General features: G+C 43.0%; 1 protein-coding gene across 3 annotated transcripts in view; it reads left to right on the top strand.

Moving 5' to 3' along the window:
* The window catches only part of DCUN1D3 (defective in cullin neddylation 1 domain containing 3), a 46389-nt gene that overhangs the window by 364 nt on the left and 35400 nt on the right, over positions 1–10625 (top strand). The window contains exon 2 of one of the 3 annotated variants that reach the window (XM_032242874.1): positions 3788–3861. The exons of 1 other annotated variant lie outside the window; for it this stretch is intronic. The gene's annotated coding sequence lies outside the window, so the exon portion shown is untranslated. Of the gene's footprint in view, positions 1–1318; positions 3862–10625 lie in introns of those variants that run through there. One more of the 3 variants, XM_032242875.1, reaches the window with a different exon arrangement.

The raw sequence follows: 10625 nt of genomic DNA, 5'->3' as shown, positions 1-10625 counted from the left end.
CAGCCGCAGGGCTCAGAAAACTTACCTACTGTCTCTGCCTTCCCACGGCCAGCACCTCTCAACCCAGGGCCTGGGGACCTGGGGTTGGAGCTGCCCTGGAGTAGGTGCAAACTCTGGTCCTATGTCCTGGGTGAGCGCTGTGAGGTAGGAACCCAAGGGGGAGGTGGTGGGTGAATCTCCCAGCTCCCTCCGCCCTCATTTCCCTCCCCACCCCCATCCTTCTCTTTAATCATTAACAGCCTGGAATTAAGGGGCTCAGACCTGAAGGCCTTTCTGTGCACCTTTGCTGTAAACGATAACCATCTGTGTCCGAGGTAATGGGGCTGGAGGCTTTGCCTGTATCCTCTGTAGGAAGTGGGACGGGGTGACAAATGTATTGTTTGCCCTCCCCCCCACTTCTCACCCCTCATCCTCCCCCATGCACACCCCTGGTTTCCACTTTAATTCTCTGGCTGAGTGGCAATCGTTTTGTTTTTTTTTCCTTCCCCTTTCTTCCTTTATGGCACTTAGTGCCTTGGTTACCTCTTTTGAATTTGGTGTTCAGCCTCTATCCCAGATCTTAACTGCAAGCTTTGTAATACTTCACACAGGCTGTCACGTTGGGAGTACCTCTGACGCCGGGTAGCTCCGATTATAATGAGCATTTTCTTTTATGAATACTGGAGTTCCAAAGCCTTTGCAAGGAATCCTGAATGGCATCATAGCCCAGGAATCAAGGTCTCTTGCTCAAAATACTTTATGTGTGAGGAATTTACATGTTGTTAGCTCTTCCCAAAATGATTTGCTAGGCTAATTCTGGATTTCTGTGTTTCTCTCCACCCACTTTTCATGATGCACTTCAGAGAACAGAAAACCCCATATTACTTTTTTGTTTCTACAATTGGACAATAGCTCTTTTATCTTTTTCTCCATTTGTGTGTGGCACACGAACCTTCAGTGACATTCAGCTTGTGCTGATTTTCATCTTTATATAGCTGATTCTTTGTGTACAGGGGGTCCTAAATGAGACAATGTGATCTGTTTAGTCTGTTTAGTTTTGTTTTAAGGGCGAATACAAACCAACAATGGATATGAAAAAAAATGTTTGAAGAAAGCAGAGAATGGAAAGAAGGCCTCTTTGTTGATATGTTGTTAGTTTTAATCTAGCCTCTCATACGGATTTCAGAGTGAAGAGTAATGATTTTCCTTTTGATATTGATATATTCTTAGGAAATCTTTTGTAGGATCTGAAACTGTTTTCTGAAGAACTTTAAGAGGTAGTGCCCACATTTTAGGAGTCTTTTTTTTTAGAGACAGGGTTTCATCATGTTTTCAGGCTGGCCTCGAGCTCCTGACCTCATGTAATCTGCCCACCTCTGCCTCACAAAGTACTGGGATTACAGGCGTGAGCCACCAGTCCCGGCCTTAGGAGTCCTTTGATGAGAAAGTGCCCATAAATCCTGTCCTTCTGTAACTGAGCTTGATATGTATAGCGCTAGGAATATCTGATGCTAGGAAGTCCTGTTCAGGACTTTCAGACCCTATGAAACAGAATATTTAATGCTTTGATTGTACCAGTAACAGTGTGTGTAGGTGTTTCACAAAAATACAACAGAAGAATGACTACTGTTCTCACTTTAACTGATTTGAAACCTAGTTTGCCATTGAATAAAAAGTCCACAATTCATTAATTCAGCAAACATTTATTGACTGCTAAGTGCTAGCCAGCGTTTCAGGCACTGGGTGTACAAAGGTGAACACAAGCAAAAGGTTCACCCTCTAATGGAGCTTACATCGGAGTGGGAGCTGGGGACAGAGAGAGAGAGAATGTATACACCAATAAATCAGATTTTGATCAAGTGCTGAAGAAAATAAGAGTGATGTGATAGGAATTGTCTTAACTGTAGGTACAGTCAAAGAGGACCTTTCTGAGGACGTTGACACTTAAGTTGAGCTTTAAGTTTAAAGAAGGAGCCAGCCAAAGATAAGGGGAAGATCCTTCCAGATTCAGGGAACAGCTGATGCAGAAATTGGCTGGAATGTGCTTGTCAAGGTCCAGGGAATGGGAAGAAAGGGTCAGGCTGGATGGGAGGTAGTGGGAAGAGGATGGGTTGGGTAAGTAATAGAGCTTAGTGAACACCGGGAAGGGTTGGTGATAAGGTCAGAGAGGTGGATGTGGGGCTCAGAATAGGTAGGCAAACAAATTAAGAGCCAGAAGGAGGAGGAAGTAAAAAATGATGCTGCTTGTTGACTAATTCTATTGCTTTAACTAGGGTCTTAGCACTTACTGTTTTTGCAGGTACTGTTGGACTATCATAATAAAAAAAAGTCACTCTGCTGAGTGGGAGAGGAAGGGGCAGTGGTCACCTGGGTATTTTCTAGCAGATAAATCTCAAGCTGAGTGTTCAGATTTCAGCAGGATGTTCAGTTGAGGGCACACCTCTTTCCTTATTTTGTCTTATGTGCTGCTATTTAAAACTGCATAATATGTTCTCTGAATGTGTTCTAGTATTCAAATACTCCTTTGCTTCCAGCTCTGCATGTATTTAAAGTTGAAAGATTGGGCAAGTGTTAATAACATGCTCTTGTCAGTCTACCAAGATGTCCATCAGGATCTAAGTTTCAGGTTGTCTTTTGTAGGGAGGCAGAGTTTATGTTGCAATAGTTCCACTCTTGTCTGGTCCTCCTGATGACTAGTAACGCTCAGCTGAGGTGTAGGTTGGTGCTAAACATTCACTCAGTGGATTACATTAGATAAATGACCATTATGGGGCTCAATTCCACTGTGTCGGCATCTTTGTGTTGGCATGTAACCAAGGGATGTAACCTACTTTTGCCTCCTGCTGGGGGCATTCATCTCTAATAATGTACTGCTTTTTAGCCTCACCTTGACCAGATTGTCCACTTGAGAGGCCCAATCATGACTCCTTGATTTGGCCCTCTTGAGCCATGTCACAGTGGGCTGAAACAGAATATGCTTTTTTCTTCTTTTGAACCCCACAACAGTGACTAGTGTGTTCTTTGAGTGAATTGGCTCTTTGAGCCAGGCGGTTGAGAGACTTAAATGTTGCTTGGGCTATTTGTAGTAAACTCAGTATTAGAAATGCTAAATAAATCCTTTTAGTGTTTGGAGAAAACGATCAGAAATTGAAGACTTGTCACCTGTTTTAGGTTCTAGTATTCTAGTGGCACCTGTGGAAGGACTGTCGAAAACTTGAACAGAGCTTTCTGTGCAGTTCTAGGGGTAATGAAGGGGACGAGGTAGATCCTGGTACTGAATTACTAATTCTGACTTGACTGCAAACAGAAAGTCTTTTAGTTAGCAAGCAAATGACTAAAGCAAACAGCTAGGAACAGGCAAATAGCTTCTACTTTCGGTACTAGAGTATCTCAAAGGAATATCGAATCGATAATGAGATTTATTAATTTAATTATTTGGCTTTGGCCCAGGTTAAAGATTTTGGATTTAACTTGTATGCTAATGCTGGGCATAAAATGCTCTATCCGATGGGTTACTAAGCTCTCCACTTCATCTTTATTTCAATGGTTTATTGTAACTCAAGTATGAAAATATCCTGTAGGCTGAAGTTTCATCAGCCAGTTTGGAGACTGGTGTCTCTTTTCTAATTTTTGAAAGGGGGTGGATGGGTAGGAGGGGACTTGAACACAAGGGGAAGCCATTGACTCCTACATTGGCTACTAATTGTGTTTGGGGAAAGAATCTGCAAAATTAAGTGAATTGGATATTTGGAGCTGAGCTGGCTTTTTAATTTAGGGTACCAGTGGATTTGTTTCTTACGCTTTGCAGGCTTTTGGACAAACTCCTCTGAAAGGTGGGCAACCTAGAAAGCCAGTTGATGCCACTTGCTATTGCGGTTGTGGGTAAGTGGTTTTGCCTTGCATTACACGACTTAAAGGTAATCTGATGTTGCTACTGTTTTGGTATACAGATGCTGTTTGATTTACAATGTGGTTACCTTTGATACCCCATTGTAAGTTGAAGGTATTGTAAGTAAAAAATGCATTTAGTATACCTTACCTACTGAACCTCATAGCTTAGCCTAGGCTCCCTTAAACATGCCAAGAATGTTAGCCTGCAGTTGGGCAAATGTATCTAACAAGGCTGTTTTATAATAAAGTATTGAATAGCTCATGCAATTTATTGAACAAATACTGGAAGTGAAAAACAGAATTGTTGTATGAGTACTTGAAATAGTCAGGGACTGTTTACGTGTGCTGTAGGAAGGAGAGTTCGTTGTATACTAGCTGCCAGTTGTTTTGAGGCCAAGAAGTCGTAGCTTAGGTTGAAACGATGGTAATGATGTGGTAACTCCTGTCTCCCCAGGTCTTGATAACTGAAAATTATCTCTTTGTGTCTGTTTATAGATGTTGATACCAGTGAACCAGAATCTGTTCTCCCTCAATGTTGGGACTATTCTGAAGCTCTTTGCACAATGGACCAGGGTTAATTGAGTTAGTGTCTTTCAGTTTAAATCTAGTTTCACTAGTTCTTATGTTTGTTTTTCTAGATGATGATGAGTCCTATTTCTTTTGGGTGGTGGGAAGAGATTACTACAGAACTTGACCATTTAATTAGTAAATAATTACAAACTAAAGCGTAACTTATTTACATCCCCTTGGTATCTTGGGGGATTGGTTTTGGACCCCTTGGATACCAAAACTTACAAATGATGAAGGCTGTTATATAAAGTGGTAGTATATGGGAAGGTGCAGGGAGTAACGGTGATGCACATCTGTAATCTCAGCTACTTGGAGGCATTTCTAGATTACCTGTAATACCTAATACAGGTTGGATGTGATGACTCATTCCTGTAATCTCAGCACATTAGGAGGCTGAGGTAGGAGGATGGCTTGGAGGCCAGGAGTTCAAGTCTAGCTTTAGGCAACATAGTCAGACCCTGTCTCTACAAAAAAATTTTAAAAACTTAGCCAGGCATGGTGCTGCATGCCTGAAGTCCCAGCTACTGGGGTCACTAAGGCAGGAGAATTGCTTGAGCCCAGGAAGTCGAGGCTGTAGTGAGCCATGATGGAGCCACTGAACTCCAGCCTAGGTGACAGAGCAGGACCCCATCTCAAAAACAACAGCCAAATACAACGTAAATGGTATGGAAATAGTTGCTATACTGTATTTTTAAAAATTCATATTTTTATTGTTGTATTATTATGTATGTATTTTCCAAATATTTTTGATCTGCGGTTGGTCGAATCTGCTGATGTAGAACCTGTTGACACAGATGGCCGATTGCACTGAAAATGAGAGAAAAGGTTAGAAGTGGCTCAAACTCTTACTCTTTGAAGTTGTGATATGTTGAAAGAAGAGAATGGCAGAGAGGGAAATGCCAAATCATTTTCTTTAAGATGTGTGCAAATGAGACCTTCTTTAAATATAAATCAGAATGGGGAAGGTTAGTAAAGCTTAGTAAATCACCACCTCAGTCCTGAGGTGGTGATTAGCTCTTGTGGCAAAATAAGTCACCTATGCCCAATGCCTAGATACCAGCCTGGTTGAATGCAAAGGCAGACTGTTGATGACTCCTCCTACCTTCCTGAGGGCTTGGCCTTGTTCAAGAGTGTCCTTTGAGCTGTGTTATGTTGCTGGGCTTAGGATTGAATTGCCACACAGAAACTTAGATGACATAGTGTTGGGAAGCATCGTCCCTGATTCTTTTGTGCCCTGCCCTCTTTGAGGGCTCAACCGCAGGACCTGGTGACTAGAAATAATTCTGTCACTTGGGCCTGCAGATTCAGACCAGGTCTGATGACTGACTAAGGATCTCAGATAGCAGCAGTGTATAGTGTGGCACTCTTCATTTTTGAGACGCTTAGTATCTTGGAGCCACTGCCCCTCTTTCTGCCTGTTGGTCCAAGAGAAAGTGTTGGAAAGAACTGCCTCTTTTTAATTTATTATGTTTTTATTTATTTTTTGAGACAGAGTCTCACTGTGGCCCAGACTGGAATGCAGTAGCATGATCAGGGCTTACTGCAGCCTCAACCTCCTAGGCTCAAGCGATCCTCCTGCCTCAGCCCTGTGAGTAACTGAGACTACAGGCATGCACCACAATGCCCAACTAATTTATTATATTTTTAGTAGAGATAGAGTTTCGCTGAGTTTCCCAGGCTAGTCTCGAACTCCTCACCTCAAGTGATCTGCCTGCCTTAGCCTCCCAAAGTCTGGGATTACAGGCATAAGCCACCACAGCTGGCCTGCCCCTTTATTTTAGTAGCAGATTGTTCCCACACAAGCAACAGAATTGGGTTACTCATTCATGGTGGGTTTGAACTCTATGCAGTGTTTGCCTAAAGTGGGTGAGTATGTGTTCTGTAATTTTGATTCTGAACAAGTCTCAAGACATAGCATTACTACATTGAATGCTGTTAATTCCTCTTCCTGACATTAGGAGAAGCAGGAAAAAGTCAGATCCTTTTGCAGAATCTTAGCATATTTGGTGTTTATTTCAAGCTGGGCTTTGAGGAGCCCTCTCTGGCCATTGTTGAAGTATGCTTGTGGCAGGGATGAGGGGGTTTTGCTGTTTTCTTTCTGTTTCACGTTACTACTTCAGTCTGTGAAAAGTTACTGTAATCTTGTTATATTGGACTACCCTATAAGAAAATGTTCTGAGGCTGAAAACAGGTTGAAAAGTGGTATTGTTTAGTGGGAAAACAGAAATCAAGAAACATGAGTAGGCTGGGCATGGTAGTGCACTGCATGCTTGTAATCCCAGTACTTTGGATGAGGCAGGACAATCACTTGATTCCAGGAATTTGAGACCAGCCTGGGCAACACAGTGAGATCCCATTTTATAAGAAATAAGAAAAAGGAGCTGGGCATGGTGTTGTGCCCCTGTAGTGTCAGCTGCTTAGGTGGCTGAGGCAGCATGTCGAGGCTGCAGTGAGCTGAGATTGCACCACTGTACTCTAACCTGGATGACAGAGTGAGACCCTGTCTTATTAAAAAAAAAAAAAAAAAAAAAAGATGAGTAAATGCTCAAAGTTACAGAGCAAGCTATAGGCAGCAGCAGGGCTAGAATCAGGCCTTCTCTTCACTAATTATTCTTCTCCCTGTTGCACTATATCTGTCAAACAAGTCAGTGTAGGCACTCAATAAGTTCGAGTTTAATTGAACCCTTGGTGTTTGGACTCTGTATTCTTGGGTTCAGTACTCAAACATTTTGTCACAAACTATCTTTCAAAGAAGATTCCTTGTAGTGAAGCATATGCAAAGCAACGTTATTAATGGGTAATGGGGTGGGAGGCTTCTTAGTTTTAGTAGTGGTTGTGGATACTTAATAGAGAGCTGGCCTTTTTTCTTCAGAATCGTTCTGAAAGAGACCATATTACCTTCAAATAGGAGTTGAGGCATTATCCGTGCAAGTTTTATTTTTTTCCCCAAATCAAACCTCAAAATGGTCAGTACAGTGTTTTTCAGATAAGCAAGTGAGCATGCTCTCGAACACCTGTGCAAAATGCTGAGACAGACTTCCATTTCCTGTGACCTGCCCTGGAATCTGAAGAGGAAAATCCAGGTGGCTCTATGGACAGAACAGCTTTTGAACAGCTCTGTGTAAATAACCACCATGGCCGTGCATTCCTTGTTTTTAAAAAATATCTGTAAAGCAAGTTGGCTTTCAATTAACTAGTTGCTTTATGTCTGCTTAATGACATGCCTAGGAAGTCGTCTTTAAACAGGAGGGGGAGATGAGGAATACCATTACAGTGAGGGCAACGGGACTCTAGCAGTGTGGGTCCTACGAGACAGCGTCCATGGGCACACTGGAAGTCTTAGGCCCTCTGAGGAGATGTTTTCCCAGTTGTGACATTTCCTTCCTTCTCAGTAAGTGGAATTAGAGAGTGTGGAGAGTTGGGGTGAATGCTCTGTGTCTGCCTTTGAGAATGTTGTCAGGTTCGTTTTCTTTTAGAAAATTAGTTGTTCTTTGAAATAACTAGTCACTTGTTCAGTCACTTACTCAAAATGGTGTATCTCATGACCATGGTGAAGAGCATTCTGCTTGAGAGTTTCCTGACTTTTTATAAAAGCTAAAAGCCTAAAGACTTCGAGAGCATTAAGACGAGAAGTTAAGTTGGCGCAGATGAGTATGTGTAGGGTCGCTGCCTTTGAGACGTCACGGTGGTGGTGGTATTGGGGACTGGTAGAAAAGCCCATGAGTGGTCTAGCTGGGAGAGGGTGGAAAATACTAACAGTGCACTTACTGGGGACAGAGGGTAGGGATTGGCCACAAGATTGGCCAACTCCAGGGAACGCCATTCACAGGGAGGGGACAGGGCCCTGTGGAGTTGGGCAGTGCATTGGCCCTGGCCAGGGCTCTGACTACAAGTCATCTCTCCCCTAACTGGAAAGCATATTTCTGCCTAAGAGGGATGAGTGCAGGGACACAGTGGCTGGTTTGGCCAAATTGGTCTTCAAGATGGACTAATCAACCATGATCTGGAGTTATCCCTGGTCCCAGCTAGACCACTGATAGGTATTTCTCCCCAGTCCACATCCAGCCCACAGTTGCACCATCAACACCACTGAGCCCTCTCAAAGGCCAGCCATGCTACATGTACTCCTCTCTGACAACTTAACCTCCTATCTTGGAGACCGATCATGCTTATGGACTGCTGGCCCAATCCCCCCCACCACCCCGAGATCCTCTCTTAGGGCTTTATTTTGACAAATCAGAAGTTGGTAAACAAGAGATATTATAATTATTTGCGTGCATTAGAGTGTGTGGTTAGAGAACACTGGGTCGTTGCTTTTGACATTTAACAATGTTTGCTATCCAAATGGAACAGTTACATGTCAGTTATTGAGGTAATGAATGATTCTCTTGTGGAAACTGTAATGTGAAAAAAAAAACTACTAATTAAAGAAAATCGGCTGGGCACAGTGGCTCACACTTGTAATCCCAGCACTTTGGGAGGTTGAGGTGGGTGGATCATGAGTTCAGGAGTTGAAGACCAGCCTGGCCAAGATGGTGAAACCTTGTCTCTACTAAAAATACGCAAATTAGCCAGGCACAGTGGCAGGCGCCTGTAATCCCAGCCACTCGGGAGGATGAGGCAGGAGAATTGCTTGAACCCGGGCAGCAGAGGTTGCAGTGAGCTGAGGTTGAGCCACTGCACTCCAGCCTGGGTGATAAGAGTGCCACCCTCCCCCCTCAAAAAAAATCATTTTTGACTTCACATTTGTATGACATCCACATTCTCTTTGGCAGGCCAAATTAGTTTAGCCTTTCTTCTTTAAAAATTAAAAAATTGTCCATAGGACCTGATTTTCTACTAGTGCCATCCTACAAGCAGTGCTCTGAATTGGTGACACGTGTAGCTTTAATGATTAAATCAAGCAGGGAAGTGGCTTCTGAGCATCAGGATGGTTACTTTTAGTGTGGACCTCTTAATGAGGCTATTAAAATTATATCATTCCAACAGTTCTTGGGCAGCAGTTGAGTGTCCACCAGTTCAGTTCTGTTTCTGTGTGGAGTTAGCATAGACCCCACATGTTAATTTTGTTTTTTGTTTACAGAGACCGGGTCTTGCCCTGTTGCCCAGGCTAGAATGCAGTGGTACTATCATAGCTCACTGTCATTTCAGACTCCTGGGCTCAAGTGATCTTCCCACCTAAGCCTCCCAAGTAGCTAGGACCAGAGGCACATGCCACCACGGCTGGCTAATTTAAAAAAGAAAATTTTTTTTGTAGAGATGAGGTCTTACTATGTTGCCCAGGCTGGTCTCAAACTCCTGCCTCAAGTGATCCTCTTGGCCTCTCAAAGCTCTGGGATTACAGGTGTGGGCCCCCAGACCCTGAGACCCCACATATTACTTACTCATTCCCCCAAAATTGCCCCACTTCAGATGCCACCTGCAGGCATTGGATATTCCTACAATACCCATACTTCTGCCCAGGAGACCATAAATTTGGATGTTCCCATGACCCCCTCCCCGTCCCAGGTTTGATAATTTGCTAGCATGAGTCACAGAACTCAGTAAAGCATGATATTTAGGATTACAGTTTTGTTATAAAGGATTTATTTATAACTCAGGAACAGCTGAATGGAAGGAGACGCATAGGGCAAGATATGAGTTAGGGGGTGCAGAGCTTCCATGCCCCTTCTGGTGTGCCACTCCTAGCTCTTAGATGCTTTTACCAACCCGGAAGCTCTCCCAGCCTCATTGTTTCGGAGTTTTAATTGAGGTTTCATTATATAGGCATGATCATTGACCATTGGTGATTGAACTTTGTCTCTAGCCAGCCCTTCCCTCCCTGGAGCTCAGAAAATAGAGCTTTGAAGCCTAATCATGTGCTTGGTCTTTCTGGCTTGGCCAGCCCTTCACTGGAAACTATAAGGGCCCGTGGTGAAATCACCTTGTTAGCATAAACTCTGGCATGTGCTCCAGAGGGTTCTTCATGAATAACACAAGACAGTCAGAAAATTCCAAGGGTTTTAGGAGCTCTGGCAGGAACAAGAAACAAAGACCAAATATATTTTTCTTATACAACATTAGTACTCCAGTTTTGTATCTTGTGAGTAGTAATGTAATAAGGCTACCTAAAGTTGATTTAAATAATTAACAATTGACATTTCTTGACATACCAGATACTGCAAATTGATTAGCTTTAGATTATA

Source organism: Sapajus apella, unplaced genomic scaffold (assembly GCF_009761245.1).
Source record: "Sapajus apella isolate SASKATOON/1434 unplaced genomic scaffold, GSC_monkey_1.0 scaffold51, whole genome shotgun sequence".
NCBI lineage: Eukaryota > Metazoa > Chordata > Mammalia > Primates > Cebidae > Sapajus > Sapajus apella.
Note: the sequence above shows the minus strand (reverse complement) of the source record. Positions and strands in the feature narration are given on the sequence as shown.